Below are 19847 nucleotides of genomic sequence, written 5' to 3'. Positions count from 1 at the left end.
AGAACACTTAACTAAATTCAAATGACTTTGAGATTCTATCATTTAAACACTTAACTTTTAAAAACGCAATCTATCTATATATAAATGTGCAAAGTAGTATTAAATTTAGATCTATCTAACGCACACATATATGTCTATGAAGTGTACATCTATCTAACACATACACACACACACATGAAATATGGAAAATAAATATCTAGTACACATACACATATGAAATGTGTACAATACACATGTATGAAATGTCTAGTACACTTGTACAAATGTATATGAAATTTCTATAAAATGTGTGCACATGCATATATATATATATATAAAGAATTGGTCACTTGGGGCCCTGTCTTGAAGCATGTCCCGATCCATGCGCCTGCAATAGAGTATGCACGCATAAAATCATACATTAAACATTTAATTTGAATGTACTAAAGTAATTTTTTTTAAGTAACATAGATTATGAGCATTTGTACATAGATAAACATACCTTTAATAGTCTCTAACATCAACACCATGTGCATGCAGGATTCTAGGACGTCTATGTGATGAGGAGCTCAACCTGCGTGATAGTGGTGCATTCTGCAATGTTGAAATTTTGTTAGATATACATGTGTACACATATATTTATAACTTGCAAACTAACCCTTTAAAAATAGAACTTAAATATTTAAGATTCAACTAATTTAAAGTTATAATGTATGTACCTGTGTCTCATGATGAACAAGGTCAATGGCAATGTACAAATCCTCAAACATCGCCCCCTACGCCTACAATATAAATTACACATGAACTTGAACATGCACATTATTTAAACATTCATTATTATTTAAATATAATGTACTTGAACATGTACATGTACACGAGGTTGTAGATAAACATACCTCGGGGTCTCTAACACCTCCATCGCGCGCATGCTGGACTCTAGAACATTTGCAGGATGAATGACTCATCCTAGACAATGCACACATTTTGTTGGATATATATATATAAAATTTAAATCGCTTGAAATTATTTAATAAACACCTAGATATCCATTTAAATAGAACTTAAAAACAAAAAAACAATAATTTAAACTTTATATATACCCGTGTCACCTGATCAACAACTAGGTCAGTGGTAGCATCCAAATCTCCATACATCAACCCTAACGTGATACCCTATATAGCTCAAAAAATACAATCCAATATATATATAATTAATTTAATCTATGCAGTTCATGTGTATAATCAAGTAGCTATATAAAATATCTAATTTAAAATTAGTAAATTATATATTATATAATTCATACCTCTCCTACAACATGTAAGGCTCGTCCAATCCTGTTGATGTCAGAATCATGCAAGGAGCCCATTGCAACATGATCCCCCTCATTGTCTGGCTCCATAAGAATGGTAGTGAACATCACCAAAAGTATAGTATCAGGTACTGTGGCTCGACCAACTAATGTATAAACAAGAGGAGGAGGTTTATCCTGACCAACTGTTGTATGTTGGGGCGGGGCAATAGGGTGTATAGTAGTAGTAGGCTGAGAATCTGTATGCTCACAACCACGGCTAGATGCACCCGGTCTACCAAGTGCACGCTTAACAAATGATGGGGCATCCTGTAGTGGGATCCCATGCTCGATAGCAATGACCTGTTATGCATCCAAGAGATCACTAGATAAGCATGCACTCATCTGTCGTAAAGGATCCATGTCATGCATGCGTGCAACATTTATTGGTGATGGTATGTCTACTTGAACATATGGATCACCACTTGCTGATGCACCATGAATGCTAGTATGAGAGCACAAAAAATATCTACCCACCTGATCTGATGTCATCTCATCCACCAACTCTGGTTCCACACCATAGAAATTTTTGGAAATTGTCTTCTAGATATCCTTCGGTGCAAAAGCATCATTCTCATAATAGAAAAAAGGTGGCCCTTGTATGAACACAATGATTTCCTCCAAGTGTAGCCCAATAAGTTTCCTTGTCAACCTCCAAAACCAGTTAGTCCCTCCAGACATAAATTAGAGACCACATGACACACTCCAGACATTGTTTATTTGTATTGCATACTCTCTATGTATTTATCACCCTTTAACAATTTCCTCTGCTTTTCTCCAATTGCTCTCTTCTGGGTAGCTGATGAGCTTGTTTCCATGAGTTGCAAGGGCCCTTAAGTGGCCCTAAGGGGTCACGCATGTGTTCTAACACATGCGTGATCCCTTAGGACGACATACGACGCCTTGCAACACCATTTGGTCTTATGTGGTCCTAATATGTCCTAAGGGGTACACATGTGTCGCAAGGGGCCTTAAGTGGTCCTAAGGGGTCACGCATGTGTTAGAACACATGCATGACCCCTAGGACCACATATGACCCCTTGCGACACCATTTGGTCTTTTGTGGTCCTCATAGGTCATAAGGGGTGCACATGTGTTGCAAGGGGCCTTAAGTGGTCCTAAGGGGTCACGTGTCATGCCCAAAAATTAGGACAAAAATGGAATGATTTTTTTTTTAAAACAACTAGTTAATTAACAAAGTTCACTATCACGACATGTGTTAACATGTTGGCCATAACAAAAATCGAACTAACTCTGATACTAACTAAGTATAGAAACTTAATTAAAATTTATTTGCAGAAAACTAAATGTTTTAATTTATTTTCTCATCAATATAGTCGTTAGTTTAATTTATTAAACTCATTTAAATGGTAGACGTAGATAAAAAAATTGATCTCCAATGAATCCATATTGTCTAAAAGACATTTTTAATCATTAATTAATTTAATGGATTAAAGTGTCAAATTAATTTCTAAATGACATTATTCGATGAGGAAAATTATCTTTCCAAAGTCAAATTTAGTTTTCAAGGAATTAGTTTCCCTTTCTATTTAATCAAGGCTTCACAAATAGTTAATTCTAAAAATAATTAATTGGAATTAAAACTTCCCCGTCTATCTAAATTGAAACCCTTAACTAATTTTAAAAGTAAATTTTCCACAACTTATAAATAAATTTCATGTAAACCCTAATTTAAATTACATTATAAAATTACTTCTTTGACACTTTTTAAAAAAAAAAATCCCTTAAACTTATTTATTTTCCCCTCTACCCTAGCTCTAACTGAGCTAGGGTTTTCTCTTTTTAAATTTTTTTTTTTTTTATTGACCCTACATTTTGCAGGGCGGCCATGGACGGCGGACGGGATGGGTGAATAGCGGACGGGATGAGCGAACGCAGGGAGGAGGCGAGAGGCGGGAGTCGGCGCCGCCGAAGTCTCCACTGTGCAAGGCACAGTGGGCTCGGCCACCGGCCACTGTGTATCACACAGTGAGCACGGCCGCTGGCCACTATGCAGTGCACAGTGAGCTCGGCCGCCGGCCACTGTGCAATACACAGTGGACTCGGCCACTGGCCATTGTGCCATGCATAGTGAGCTCGGCCGTCGGCCACTACGCATTACACAGTGAGCTCGGCTCCCGGCCGAACCCTCCGCTTAAACAATTTTTTTTTTTGTTTTAATTTTTTTTTATTTTTAAATATATATATATATATATTTGTTATTATGTACATTGATAGAAGTTTATTTATATTTTCTATGACAGAAATGTATAATGTTTTTTTTTGTCCATTTGCTTTGTGAATATAGGATTTAGATGGAATTTATATATTTTTAACACTCTGATTTTTTTTTACTGTTTATTATCAAGGCATAAATATGATTTTGCTAAAGTCTGAGGTAAATAAATATAAAAAGAACACAACAAAGTAAATAGCTATAGATTTATTTCCTGCATTAAAATAACGGTAGATTTAAATAAAACAACTATCTTTGTGCTTTTGACTCCTATTTCTGTAGCTTGGTAAATCGTCAGATATCAATAAATTTAATAGCAACTTAACAATCTAAAGTTTATTAAACTAAAGATAAGGGATTAGAAGAGAGAAAATGCTTTAGATTTTATTCCTACAACTAATTATGAAATTTCATTCTTGCAACTATTATTTTCTAGGATCCAAAAACTTAAATCTTACAATAGGAAGTTTAAACTGCAATATACACCCTTAAAGCAACATGCATACACTCATTTAGATGCTAACAATAAACCCTTCTCATATTTTTCTGCAAGTAGAATGTAGGAAATTTCACAGATAAGAGAAAATACTGAATCAAATAAAACTGATTTTCATATTAAAATGACTATTGCATACAAATCAAAAGTAGCTTTTAAAAAAAAATAGGAATAGAAATAAAACAAGCTTTTTACAACTCTAAGATATTCTACAAAATTTATAGGATGTTTCTTTTTTTAACTACAATAACAAATCTCATGTCTATATCCAAAATTATAACCTGCCTCTCATTCCAACGAATGAGGGTATACTTCTCCTATCAAATTAAAACTAATAACTGCAAATGAATTTAAATCTCTTCAATAATTATCTTCTGCAACCTCTCACTTTTCCTATTCTTTTCTCCTGGCATTCCTGCATAATAGAACACAAATATGACCACAGAGTGCTCACCTCCCAGCCTAGGCTAACTGGTAGCCACCCCTGAGCTCGAAGAACCAAGCCCTAGACAGGTAACAAACATGCAAACACATAGAAGACAAAAATACACACACCGATATTCAGACACACTCCCAACTTGGCTACACAGCACCACACTTTGGTGATGACCTTTTTAAGGGTGGTAGTGGACCAATACCCTAAGGAGAACTGCAAGTATGGAAAAACAAGTAGCCACCTCATGGCACAATAAATACATCAAAAATCTCAACCCCTTATTCCTTATGCCCCCCAAAGGCATTCTAGCCTTATATCCCTCCTTGTGACCCCCATTGCACAAATAGGCCATGCAGCAAGGGTCACACAAAGATCCCTTGTGATCGCTCTCAAATGAGAGTCTCTCACTCGAGGGTTGTCACTGCTACCACCCACAAGATCCTCCTCTCTCCTAAGAGTAAGAGGTCTTGAGAAAACTCCCAAAAACACAACAAAGCATAATGCAAAAATTCCAAATGAAATTCTAAAACAAGACATTCAAGAACACAGATTTCTTACACCAATCATACTCTCAAACACATACAAGAAAATAGACATTTTAAAGAATAATGAAACCAACCTTAATCTACCCAATGGTAGTATAATATTTGAGGAAGAGCTGCCCAATCCACGGATCTTCTCCTTCTACCCTTAGCCACTTTTTTTTTCTATTCAAATCTTTTCTATTCTATTCAAAATTTTCTTTGTCTCCAAAAATGGAGAGTGGGTGATTACCCTCAATTTTTTTCCAATTCTTGCTTAAGAAGCTCATTCTCTGAGTTCTCACAAGTTTCTAAAAACCAAAAAGGAAAGTAAAGCAGAATGGGAAAAAGACTCCCATTCGAATAGGAAAAATCTCAATTAGATTTAAACTTCTAATTTTCAATTTTCGCACAACTCAAAAAAGCCAATTTTTAAAGTGTCAAAAAGGTCACTTAAAAGTAGAAACTTGCCTAAAATTACCCCTAACCCCTAGGTATACCTTATGGGCTTTAGGAAACCCTATTAAACTACCCCTAGGTGTTCATTTAACCCATTTTAAACCCCCCTAAAGTTTATTTTCGGGTCAAACATATGTTGACCTCTCCAAAGATTCCTTTCCCAAGGTATTTATGACAACACATTATATTATTTGAAAAAGCTATAGTTGAAAACTTTCCCACCAAGAGACAAAAATAAACCATTTAAATTTAAATCCACACATGTGTCAAGTGACACAAATAAAACACTTTTACAAATTAAAACATGAAATCGTCTCTTGTGGGTTTTACACATTAAATTTAAATGACACTTAACACCCATGCATCATACACTATCATGAATAAAATACAACACAAATGGGGTGTTGTCTCTCCAAATAGACAACCCCTGGCTTACGAACATACATAAGTCTAGGTTTGGTTCTCTGTAATTGTCCATGGTCACATGGTAAATTTCCTGCGCATCTCAATTTACACATTAGTACTTTCAAATATCCACATATAATATAATTCAAAGGAATAACAATACACATCATCACTTGCATAAAATTTTCATCTGCACAGATTAAATACATCTTTTATCAAGCAATTTCACATAAGCAATTTCATCCCAATTCACATAAACTTAACCATACATCATAGTTCTATTATCATAGTAAAGTCCTGCAAATTTAATAACGACATCTATCATTGCAATATCATCCTATCTAACAATCATGTAGTGTTCTATCTCATAAAGCATATAAGTAAATCATCAAAACATAGCAATGTTATCCAAATCCTAAAATCATATAAGTTCTAAGTCTCAAAATGCATCAAAATAAAGTATCCATAATAGTCTAAATATAAAATCCACTGAATGTCGGACTAAGTCGAGGTGAGGCCTCACATCACGCATATGTTAGAACACATGTGTGACCCGTTAGGTCCACTTCTAACACATGTGTGACCCATTAGGACCACATAAGACACCTTGCAACAACATTTGGTCTTATATGGTCCTAATAGGTCCTAAGGGGTACACATGTGTCGCAAGGGGCCTTAAGTGGTCCTAAGGGGTCACGCATGTGTTAGAACACATGCGGGACCCCTTAGGACCACATATGACCCCTTATGACACCATTTGGTCTTTTGTGATCCTAATAGGTCCTAAGGGGTGCACATGTGTCACAAGGGGCCTTAAGTGGTCCTAAGGGGTCACGCATGTGTTAGAACACATGCATGACCCCTTAGGACCACATATGACCCCCTGGAACACCATTTGGCGTTAAGTGGTCCTAATAGGTCCTAAGGGGTGTAGATGTGTTGCAAGGGGCCTTAAGTGGTCCTAAGGGGTCACGCATGTGTTATAACACATGCTTGACCCCTTAGGATCACATAAGACACCTTGTGACAACATTTGGTCTTATGTGGTCTTAATAGGTCCTAAGGGGTGCACATGTGTTGCACATGGCCTTAAGTGGTCCTAACGGGTCGCACATGCGTTAGAACACATGTGTGACACCTTACGACCACATATGACCCCCTGCGACACCATTTGGTCTTATGTGGTCCTAATAGGTCCTAAGGGGTGCACATGTGTCGCAAGGGGCCTTAAGTGGTCCTAAGGGGTCACACATGTGTTCTAACACGTGTGTCCCTTAGGAGCACATATGACCCCTTGCGACACCATTTGGTCTTATGTGGTCCTAATAGATCCTAAGGGGTGCACATGTGTTGCAAATGGCCTTAAGTAGTTCTAAGGGGTCACACATGTGTTAGAACACATGCGTGACCCCTTAGGACCACATATGACCCCTTGCGACAATATTTGGTCTTTTGTGGTCCTAATAGGTCCTAAGGGGTGCACATGTGTTGCAAGGGGCCTTAAGTGGTCCCAAGGGATCATGCATGTGTTAGAACACATGCATGACCCCTTAGGACCACATATGATCCCTTGCGACACCATTTTGTCTTATGTAGTCCTAATAGGTCCTAAGGGGTGCACATGTGTCGTAAGTGGCCTTAAGTGGTCCTAAGGGGTCACACATGTGTTAGAACACATGCGTGACCCCTTAGGATCACATATGACCCCTTGCGACACCATTTGGTCTTATGTGGTCCTAATAGGTCCTAAGGGGTGCAGATGTGTCACAAGTGGCCTTAAGTGGTCCTAAGGGGTCACACATGTGTTAGAACACATGCGTGACCCCTTAGGAGCACGTATGACCCCTTACAACATCATTTGGTCTTATGTGGTCCTAATAGGTCCTAAGGGGTGCACATGTGTCACAAGGGGCCTTAAGTGGTCGTAAGGGGTCACACATGTGTTCTAACACACGCGTGACCTCTTAGGACCACATACGACCCCTCGTGACACCATTTTGTCTTTTCTGGTCCTAATAGGTTCTAAGGGGTGCACATGTGTCACAAGGGGCCTTAAGTGGTCCTAAGGGGTCACGCATGTGTTAGAACACATGTGTGATCCTTTAGGATCACATATTACCCCTTGCGACAACATTTGGTCTTTTGTTGTCCTAATAGGTCGTAAGGGTTGCACATGTGTTGAAAGGGGCCTTAAATGGTCCTAAGGGGTCAGACATGCATTCTAACACATGTGTGACCCATTAGGACCACATAAGACACCTTGTGACAACATTTCGTCTTATCTAGTCGTAATAGGTCCTAAGAGGTGCACATCTATCACAAGGGGCCTTAAGTGGTCCTAAGGGGTCACGCATGTGTTCTAACACATGCGTGACCCCTTAAGACCACATATGACCCCTTGCAACAACATTTGGTCTTTTGTGGTCCTAATAGGTCCTAAGGGGTACACATGTGTTACAAGGGACCTTAAATGGTCCTAAGGGGTCATGCATGTGTTAGAACACATGCGTGACCCCTTATGACCACATATGACACCTTGCGACACCATTTGGTCTTATGTGGTCCTAATAGGTCCTAAGCGGTGCAGATGTGTCGCAAGGGGCCTTAAGTGGTCCTAAGGGGTCAAACATGTGTTAGAACATATGCGTGACCCCTTAGAACCACATATGACCCCTTGCAACACCATTTGGCCTTAAGTGGTCCTAATAGGTCCTAAGGGGTGCACATGTGTCGCAAGGGGCCTTAAGTGGTTCTAAGGGGCCATGCATGTGTTAGAACACATGTGTGACTCCTTAGGACCATGTATGACACCTTGCGACACCATTTGGTCTTATGTGGTCCTAATAGGTCGTAAGGGGTGCACATGTATCACAAGGGGCCTTATGTGGTCCTAAGGGGTCAGACATGTGTTAGAACACATGCGTGACCCCTTAGAACCACATATGACCCCTTGCGACACAATTTGGTCTTATGTGGTCCTAATAGGTGCTAAGGGGTGCACATGTGTCGCAAGGAGCCTTAAGTGGTCCTAAGGGGTCATGCATGTGTTCTAACACATGCATGACCCCTTAGGACCACATATGACCCCTTGCGACACCATTTGGTCATATGTGGTCCTAATAGGTCCTAAGGGGTGCACATGTGTCACAAGGTGGCTTAAGTGGTCCTAACGGGTCACTCATGTCTTAGAACACATGCGTGACCCCTTAGGACCACATATGACCCCTTGTGACAACATTTGGTGTTTTGTGATCCTAATAGCTCCTAAGGGGTGCACATGTGTCACAAGGGGCCTTAAGTGGTCCTAAGGGGTCATGCATGTGTTCTAACATATGCGTGACCCCTTAGGACCACATAAGACACCTTGCGAGAACATTTGGTCTTATGTGGTCCTAATAGGTCCTAAGGGGTGCACATATGTCGCAAGGGGCGTTAAGTGGTCCTAAGGGGTCATGCATGTTTTATAACACATGTGTGACCCCTTAGGACCACATATGACCCCTTATGACAACATTTGGTCTTTTGTGGTCCTAATAGGTCCTAAGGGGTGCACATGTGTCGCAAGGGGCCTTAAGTGGTCTTAAGGGATCACACATGTGTTAGAACACATGCGTGACCCCTTACAACCACATATGACACCTTGCGACACCATTTGGTCTTATGTGGTCTTAATAGGTCCTAAGGGGTGCACATTTGTCACAAGGGGCCTTAAGTGGTCCTAAGAGGTCACGCATGTGTTAGAACACATGCGTGACCCCTTAGAACCACATATGACCCCTTGTGACACCATTTGGTCTTATGTGGTCCTAATAGGTCCTAAGGGGTGCACATGTGTTGCAAGGGGCCTTAAGTGGTCCTAAGGGGTGCACATGTGTCGCAAGGGGCCTTAAGTGGTCCTAAGGGGTCCTAAGGGGTCACACATGTGTTAGAACACATGCGTGACCCCTTAGGACCACATATGACCCCTTGCGACACCATTTGGTCTTATGTGGTCCTAATAGGTCCTAAGGGGTGCACATGTGTTGTAAGGGGCCTTAAGTGGTCCTAAGGGGTCACACATGTGTTCTAACACATGCTTGACCGCTTAGGACCACATATGACCCCTTGCGACACCATTCGGTCTGTTGTGGTCTTAATAGGTCCTAACGGGTGTACATGTGTCACAACGGGTGTTGAGTGGTCCTAAGGGGTCGCACATGTGTTCTAACACATGCATGACCCCTTAGGACCACATATGATCCCTTGCAACACCATTTGGTCTTATGTTGTCATAATAGGTCCTAAGGGGTGCACATTTGTAGCAAGGGGCGTTTAGTGGTCCTAAGGGGTCATATAAAATAATTATATACTCCTTAGGAGGTATACATACACATACATACATACATACACCTCAGGACATTCTATGAGGGGTCATGTGTGTTCCTGAGGGGTCACACATGTGTGTGACCCCTTAGGAACACACACGACCTCTCATAGCATGTGTTGAGGTGTATATATGTCCTAAGGCGTATATAATTATTTTATGTGTATTTATGTATGTATGCACATATGTATTTATGTATGTGTGTATGTATGTATGTATGTAGACATAGGTATGTATGTGCATGTATTTTTATGTATGTGTATGTTGTAAGGTGTGCATATAATTATTTTATATCTATGTATGCATGTATGTAGGTAGGTATGTATGTTTGTATATGTTTGTATGTAGGTTTGTATGTATGTGTATGTAGGTGTATGTATGTAGGTTTGTATGTATGTATGTGTATGTTTGTGTATGTGTTTACATATGTATGTGTGTATTTATTTTCTAATATTCTAAACTAATATGATAGAATATATACAATTTTTTTTTTTTTTAAACTTTAAAAAAAACTAATTTTCTATTAAAAACGATTAAAAAAAAAACAATATAAATTAATATGTTAAAATAAAAACTTCAAAAAAAAAAAAAAGGTACTTACCATCGAAACCCTTTCAGTCGGATCTCTGAGACTTTTTGCGCCCTCCTGCTTAACTCCAAGCCGCTCAATGCAAAATGAGTGGCTTGGGTGAATTTCGGCACTTATATAGGGCAAGGGCTTTCTGACCGGAAAGCCCTTGCCATGAGAGTGCAACGTGGCCACCGAATGGGGCCAAATCGGTCTGGCCAAAATGCTTCCAGCTAGAGTAGGCATTGTTAGCCTAAATTGCGACACAGATCCGTACGATCACCCTTAATTTATTAGAAAGTGAACTCATGTATTTTTTTAACCATGATACATGTCTATATATTCATATATATGTATACACACATGTATATATATGCATATATATGTATGATTTTCTCTTGGAGGAACTTTACATTCAAAAGAGGGGCTTGAATCCACTAGATCCAAATCCAAGGGAAACAAGGATGTGAATTCCAAGTGGATTGCAAGGTATTGAAGTGTGATTTACGCTCTTTTGTAAATGAGAAAGTTGACTTGTTGACTATGTAGGAAGGAGAGATAAAACGAGTGAAATGAGGAGCTACTGGTTTAGGATCGCGCTATAACTTCGGATCTGAGATATTTAGACTGATACAGATCTGCCCTGCAAATTTAGAGAAAATTCATCAGGACCGTACTGAAAGTGTCCACGGTCCTCTGAAAAATCCGTGAAATGAAAAGGGCTCTTCCATCTTTGCAAATGAAGCCCAAACTTGTAATTACAGCTGCGCACCTGCAACCTACACATAGAAAAGAAGGGAATAAGGGTTGTGGATAGGGGTTTGCCTCAGTCAAAGCTCGGTTGAGGAATCAATCTTGAAAGAAATTAATTGCAAATGCTTGAATGTAAACAATGGAGATTTATACCTTGTAGATCTCCAATTTGTTGATGATGGTTGCTTTGCTTCTTGAATGTAATCACAAATGCTGCATGAAATGGCATGTAACATGACAAAACCCTAACACACACATATGTTTGCAAATGAATGTTGTGAATTTTTCTCCAATGGATAAATGAAGAAGACACGTGAAGAAGAAGACTTGAATGCTCAAATTTTGCCTATCGTGTATGTCATATAAATTGCCTCCCCCACAAATGAGAAGACTAACTCCCTTACCAGAACTTGTGATGATTATCGAAAGGCGTGTTTCAAATTTCTGATGAAGTTTTGCTAAGGTTTTAGTAGGGCTTAAGGACCGGTAATGATTTATGTTATGATGGTGATTGACAGTGAGTCTACATGAAGTTGGTAACATGACACAACCCATGTGAAAGATTTAATAGTTGTTTTGGCGCGATTCAAGGAAGATTTTCTTGGAAATCAATGAAATGCTTAGTAGAGTGTTTTGAGGATACGGATCAGATTTCCGTGATGAGTTAAGATCAACCAACACTTGATATTGCATTGTAATTTGTTGTAATGATCTGGATAGTGATCTACGATAATATTTTGTGATCTTATTGGAAATTCATGATGTAATTAGGTTTTGTGGCCGACCTAGTTGAGATGGCTATTTAGGTTGACATAGTTGATGTTTATTGTGTCGGTGGTCTTAGAGAATGTGTTAAGCCGTCCAAGTGAAGTGTGAGATCTTCTTGAGAGTTGTAGAGTGTTGAGTATAACTAGATCTAATCAAGATAGCAGAGAAGTGCAAGTAACAGATCATTTTCTTACTATTGTTCCCTAATAGTTGTAGCAAGTTAAATCCCTTGACCGGGTAGGTTCTAACAGGCCTTAAACATTTAAGTCGCCTAATAGGGAAGCTCTCAAAAGAGTGTTAAATCCTCTCACGAGGTTGATCCTAACAGATCATCAAGCTCCTAATCAGGCTACAAGACAAATCCCCTAACCGGGTGACTCCTAACAGGGTTTTCTCTTAAACCGGGCGTATTGTAAGCTTCTAACAAGGCATACTTCAAAAGAGTACAAATATTTGTGGTTGCCAACTCCCACCGTGGTTTTTTCCCTATTTGGGTTTCCACGTCCAAAGCTTATGGTGTTCATGTGTAGAATGTTTTTCAAGTGATGTTCTTGTTTATATTTCATTGCATGCATTATTTTCTAGACACCGGTTATGATGTTTTATCAGAAGTTTATCAGAGGCTACTCGTATTGATAAGAAGTTGTTTGAGAAAGTATTTGATCTTATTGATAAGGTTAATGAGTTGATAATTAATCAGGTTTATATGATTACTTTGGTGGTGAAAGTAATGGTAAATGATTTGATTAATGTGTTAAGAAAATCTGATAAAGAGGTTATGAGATCTAATTATAGAAGTTGAGATATCTCAGATCTGAAATAAGTTTGATTTTGAGTTAAAGTTTGAATTAGTCTTAATACTGATTGACCGCCCCTCTCAGTATTAAGTATATCCTAATAGGATTAAAAATTGGTATGAGGGCTCGCTGGTCCTTTGTGTGCAGAAAGCCTAACTGCTTGAGGAAAAGATTCTGAGGAATTCAAGATGATGAAGAAAGAGGGTCCCAAGTTCAATAAGGATAAATACAAGATCTGAAAAGACAAAATGAAGATCTACATCAAAGGTCTTGGTGCACAATATTGGAAGCAAGTTGAAACAACATATGTTGCTCCTACTACTACTCCCTTGACACCAGATGAACTCAGAGAACAATAAGATAACATGCAAGCCCTAGAAGCTATTGTAATTACTTTATTTGATTCAGAATATATTGATGCTCAAGGATTGGAAACTGTAGGTGAGGTTTGGGAAAAGTTAGAGACAATCTATGGAGGAGATGAGCATGTTCAAAGAGCCAAAGAGAAATGCTTGAAGGAGAGAATATTGGACAATATCGTCAAAGAATCAAAGAAGTTGTTGGTGGCATTAAGAGTGCTAGAGGAAAAATAGAAGATGATAGAATAGTAAGTAAAATGCTCATAACTCTTCAACCTCAGTATGCTATAAGAGTATCAATAATTCAAGAACTTAGATCTATTTCAAAGGATAAGGTAAGAACTTAGATCTATTTCAAAGGATAAGGTAACTGTTGATTCATTGATTGGTAAGCTTATAGATTTTGAGTTAAATAGTTTTGACAATAGTTTTACAAAATCTACTGAATCTGCCTTTAAAGCTTCTATTACCGGTTCATCTGCTAGAAACGGAAAAGATATATGTCAAAATCATGAGTGCAGGACAAGTCATGGAAGCAATTAGGGAAATGAAAATAGTGAAGAACAAGTGATTGAACTTGAAGCATTGTTAGCAAAGAGATTTCCAAGAGGCACTCGTAAGATAAAGGAAATCTACCATTAAAGTGTTTCTCTTGTAATAAAATTGGTCATATTGCTACTAACTGCCCTAACACCGATAAGAAAGAAAATTTTAGAAGATTCAAAGGAAAGGGCAAGAAACATTGTTATGTTGCAGTAGATGAAGGTGTGACCGATGAGGAGTTGGAAGAAGAAGATGACAATGAAGAAATTGTGTTTGTAGCTGTGAAGGAGGAACTGTTTGATAAAAAGGCACGAGTATCTCATATGGAGAATAGTGATGAATGGATTATAGATAGTGGCTTCTCACACTACATGACGGAAGACAAAAGTAAGTTCATAACCCTTAATGAATTTGATGGAGGTGTTGTTAGATTTGGGAACAAATCTCCTTGCATGGTGAAAGGTAAAGGTTCAATCTCTCTAAATGGAAAGAGTAATGCTGATGAAGTATTTTGGGTTGATGGTCTTAAGCATAATCTTTTAAGTGTTGGTTAGCTCAATGATAAAGGTTGTTTGCTTGAGTTTAAGAGTGGAGTCTGTAGAATTGTTGGAGGTAATGGTGAATTGATTGCTACTAGGAAGAAAACTAGAGGTAACTTATTTCATTTGAATAGTAATAGTAATAATTGTCTAGTTGAAAGAAGGAAGACAATTGGTTATGGCATAAAAGATGTTGTCATGTTAATTTTCATAATTTGATTAAGATAAGCAAGTCAAGTGTTGTAAGAGGATTACCCCAACTTGTCAAACTGGATAGTGTGATATGTAAAGATTGTCAAATCGGTAAGATGACCTCTATTTCTTTCAAGAGAACGTATGGTATTTCTGTGAATGTTTTAGATTTGGTACATACTGATCTATGTGGCCCCATGAGAACAAAGAGTTATTATGGTGATAAGTATTTCATGATCTTCACAGATGACTATTCTAAAATGATATGGGTAACATTTTTGAGAGAAAAATAAGAAGCATTTATTAAATTTAAATCATTTAGAGCTCTGGTTGAGAAGGAAACTGGTAAGAACTTGAAGTGTTTAAGATCAGACAGAGGAGGTGAATTCACATCTGATGAATTTGTTAAGTATTGTGATAAATAGGGTATAAAGAGACAGATGTATGCTCCGAGGACACCACAACATAATGGAATAGAAGAAAGGATGAACACAACAATAGTTGAAGCTGCAAGAGCCATGTTATTATAGGGTAATGTATCCAAAATGTATTGGAGAGAAGCTGTCATTACTGTTGTATACACTTTAAATCGGGTAATGGTAAAAAGAGGTAACAATAAGACACCCTATGAGCTATGGTGTGGAAAAAATCCTTGTGTTAGTTATTTTAAAATCTGTGGAAGTCAATGTTTTATCAAGAGAGATAACTACACTAAGAAGTTTGATGCAAAATCTGATGAGGGAATTTTTCTTGGTTACTCTTCTAAGAGTAGGGCATATAAATCTTACAATAAGAGAACTAAGAAAATTGTTGAAAGTGCTAATGTAAAAATTGATGATCTATCTGACAAGTCTAAAGGTACAAACAAATCTAAACCTAAAAAGGATGATAATGAGGAAAATTTTACGATCATTGAACCGGAAGCAAAGATTAATGAAGAATAAACAAATGTTGAACTAGGTGCTCAACCAATAAGCGATGATAGAAAGGAAGAAGATGAAGAATCTGATGAAGAAGATGCAGAACCAACATAGATAATACCTAGATATGTTTGATTGAATCATTCACAAGAGTAGATAATTGGTGATAAGAATGCAGGTGTGCAAACCAGGAGAAAGACCAGAGAGAATTCATGTTTGATATCTACAACTGAACCCAAGATAGTAAAGGAAGCACTAAAGGACGATGATTGGGTTAAATATATGAATGAAGAATTAGATCAAATTGAGAAGAATCAGACATGGTCACTTGTTCCTAAACCAGAGGATAATAATGTAATTGGAATAAAATGGGGCTTCAGGAATAAATTGGATGAAGAAGGAAGGATTGTAAGAAACAAGGCAAGGTTAGTCTACAAAGGGTATGCTCAAGAGGAAGGAGAGGATTATGGTGAAACATTTGCACATGTTGCTAGATTAGAAGGTGTAAGGATGCTACTGGCATTTGTTGCATGTAAAGGATTCAAAGTCTACCAAATGGATGTCAAGTCAACCTTTCTGAATGGGATTCTAGAAGAAGAAGTATACATTGAACAACCAGATGGATTTTTATTGACCAATGATAAAGACATGGTGTGTAAATTTCTCAAAGCTTTGTATGGTCTTAAGTAGGCACCAAGAGAATGGTATGAGAGATTACATGAACATTTGATCAAGATTGGATTCCAACATACTAGTGAGGACAACAACATTTATTTGAAGACTGATGGAGATAAGATGCTGATAGTAAAAGTGTTTGTTGATGACATAATTTTTGGTGGCACTGATTATATGTGTATGGACTTTGTTGATATAATGAAAAAAGAATTTGAAATGTCTCTAATTGGTTAAATTAAGTTTTTTATTGGCTTACAGGTTCAACAACTAGATGGTGGTATCTTTATTTGTCAGACCAAGTATATCAAAGAGGTGTTGAAGACTTTTGGCATTGAAAAATGCAAACCGCTAGGGACACCAATAGTGACTAGTTGCAAGTTGTCAAAGGAAGATGATTCCCCTACTGTTAGTGAAAAATAGTACAGATCTATGATTGGCAAGCTACACTATGTTGTCCATAGTAGACCGAACAATGCTCGTGCTATTGGATTAGTGGCTAGATTTCAAAAAGAGCCTAAAGAGAGTCACATGGTGGCTGTGAAGAGAATTTTTTGGTATCTCAAAGGCACAATAGACTATGGTTTATGGTATCCCTATAAAGGTGATTTTCCTTTAGATGTCTTTACTGATGCTGATTGGGCAGGTAATGTGGATGATTGGAAAGACACAATTGGTGGAGATTTTCTACTTGGAGGAAGATTAGTGGCATGGACAAGCAAGAAACAAACTTGTGTTTCTCAATCTACAACTGAAGCTGAGTATGTAGATGCATCCATGAATTGCATGCAGCCAATATGGATGAGACATGTGCTAGAAGGATTCAAGATAGATATGTCAGAACCAGTGACTATCTATTGTGATAATACAAGTGCAATCAACATTTCTAAGAATCCTGTACTTCATGCTAGAACCAAGCACATTGAATTAAAGTATCACTTCCTAAGGGAAAGAGTTCAAGATAAGGAGGTGAAGATGAAATATGTGAAGAGTAAAGATCAGTTAGCTGATATATTTATTAAGCCCTTACTGAAGGCTACCTTTGAGTTTCTTAGAGGTAAACTATGGGTTAGACCCCTACACCGGAAGAACTAAAGTGATGGAGATCCATCAATCCTATGGATTTCATGTTTGTTTTTCACTAAGGATTGATGAAGGTACAAGCTACTCCTTTGGGGAGCGAGTTTGATGTAAAATTCTGATTTAATGCTCTGTTATAGTTTTTTTGATTTATGTAGAAGAAATGATGAAAGAGGCAACAACAAAACTAAAGACAAGTGACACATTTACATCTTTGACATCGTTGTCAAAGGGGGAGAAGAAAATAATAGAAATCAAATATGGCAAACATGTGAGAAGTTGAAGATCAGATTGAGTGAAGAATTGGCTTAGGGGAAGATGACAAAAGGAGAACCAACAGAGATATGATCAGAGATGTGATATCGACAAGAAAGATGAAGATGATGATGTTATTCTGATTGTATATCTGATTAGTGTTTCCATCAATGCCAAAGGGGGGTATTGTTGGCATTCGGCATAACTAATGCAGATCAGGTGATGAAGTTGAAGTTGGATGACTACACCGGTAAAGGATATTAGTCTATTTGTGATGAAGAGATTCTATGAATAGATGACATGATCAATAATTTGTGTTGTCATTATTGGCAACTGATGTTCCTGATGTTTTGTTTTGTCATCTAAGTCATTTGGTTTACTGGAAGACAAGGTTTATCGACAGTGAGCTAAAGTCTGTGAAATAGGACTTTAACCGGTAAAGTAGAATTGTTTTGATTGGATCAGTTAATTGGCAATGATTGGTGATTTGCAATTTAGATGGTGAACTTGTATCATGGAAATGTGTATGTGTCCAGAACCAAAACTTGTGATGATTACCGAAAGGCGTGTTTCAAATTTGTGATGAAGTTTTGCTAAGGTTTTAGTAGGGTTTAAGGACCGGTGAAGAAATCATCAAACCGGTAATGATTTTTGTTATGATGGTGATCGACATCGAGTCTAAATGAAGCTGGTAACATGACACAACCTGCGTGAATGATTTAATAGTTGATTTGGTGCAATTCAAGGAAGATTTTCTTGGGAATTAGTGAAATGCTTAGTAGAGTGTTCTGAGGATACAGATTGGATTTTCATGATGAGTTAAAATCAACCAATGATTGATATTGCATTATAATTTGTTGTAATGATCTGGATAGCAATATACGATGATATTTTGTGATCTTATTGTAAATTCATGATGTAATTATCTTTTGTGGCCGACCTAGTTGAGATGGCTATTTAGGTTGACATAGTTGATGTTTATTGTGTCAGTGGTCTTAGAGAATGTGTTAAGCCATCCAAGTGAATTGTGAGATCCATCTGAGAGTTGCAGAGTGTTGAGTATAACTGGATCTGATCAAGCAAGCAAAGAAGTGCAAGTAACATATAATTTTCTTATTGTTGTTCCCTAATAGTTGTAGCAGGTTAAATCCCTTGGTCGGGTAGGTTCTAACAGGCTTTAAACATTTAAGACCCCTAATAGGGCAACTCTCAAAAGAGTGTTAAATCCTCTCATGAGGTTGTTCCTAACAAATCATCAAGCTCCTAATCGGGATGTAGGGCAAATCCCCTAACCAAGTGACTCCTAACAGGGCCTGCTCTTAACCATGCATATTGTAAGTTCCTAACAGGGCATACATCAAAAGAGTACAAATATTTGTGGCTGCCAACTCCCACCATGATTTTTTCCCTATTTGGGTTTCCATGTCAAAAACTTGTGGTGTTCATATGTGGAATGTTTTTCATGTGATGTTCTTGTTTATATTTTATTTCATGCATTATTTTTGAGACATCGGTTATGATGTTTTATCAGAAGTTTATCAGAGGCTACCGGTACTAATAAGAAGTTGTTTGAGAAAGTATTTGATCTTATAGATAAGGTTAATGAGTTGATACTTGATCAAGTTTTATATGATTACTTTGGTGGTGAAAGTACTGGTAAATGATTTGATTAATGTGTTAAGAAAATCTAATAAAGAGGTTATTAGATCTGATTATAGAAGTTGAGACATCTCAGATCTAAAATAAGTTTGATTTTGAGTTAAAGTTTGAATTGGTCTTAGTACTGATTTACTCCCCCCCCCTCTCAGTATTAACCGGATTCTCATAGGATTAACATTTGAGTTTATTTGTTGCAATTGCTTTGAAATCAAAATTTGCACAATTTGAGTTAATTTATTGCATGCTATCTTATAATGATTTGAATCACTTAGTTAAATTGAATTAAATAATTAATTTGAATTGATTAGATTAATTGATTTGATTTAATTTGATTAAATCATTGGATATATTTGAATCACTTAATTGAATTGATTTAATTAATTCATTGGATTGATTTGAATCGCTTAATTAATTGATTAATTCATTGGATTGATTAATTGATTGGATTGATTAATTCATTGGATTAATTAATTGATTTGAATTAGTTTGATTAATTCAT

This window comes from Cryptomeria japonica, chromosome 5 (assembly GCF_030272615.1).
Source record: "Cryptomeria japonica chromosome 5, Sugi_1.0, whole genome shotgun sequence".
Classification (NCBI taxonomy): Eukaryota; Viridiplantae; Streptophyta; class Pinopsida; order Cupressales; family Cupressaceae; genus Cryptomeria; species Cryptomeria japonica.
The sequence above is the reverse complement of the archived record's forward strand: the minus strand, read 5'-3'. Positions refer to the sequence as shown.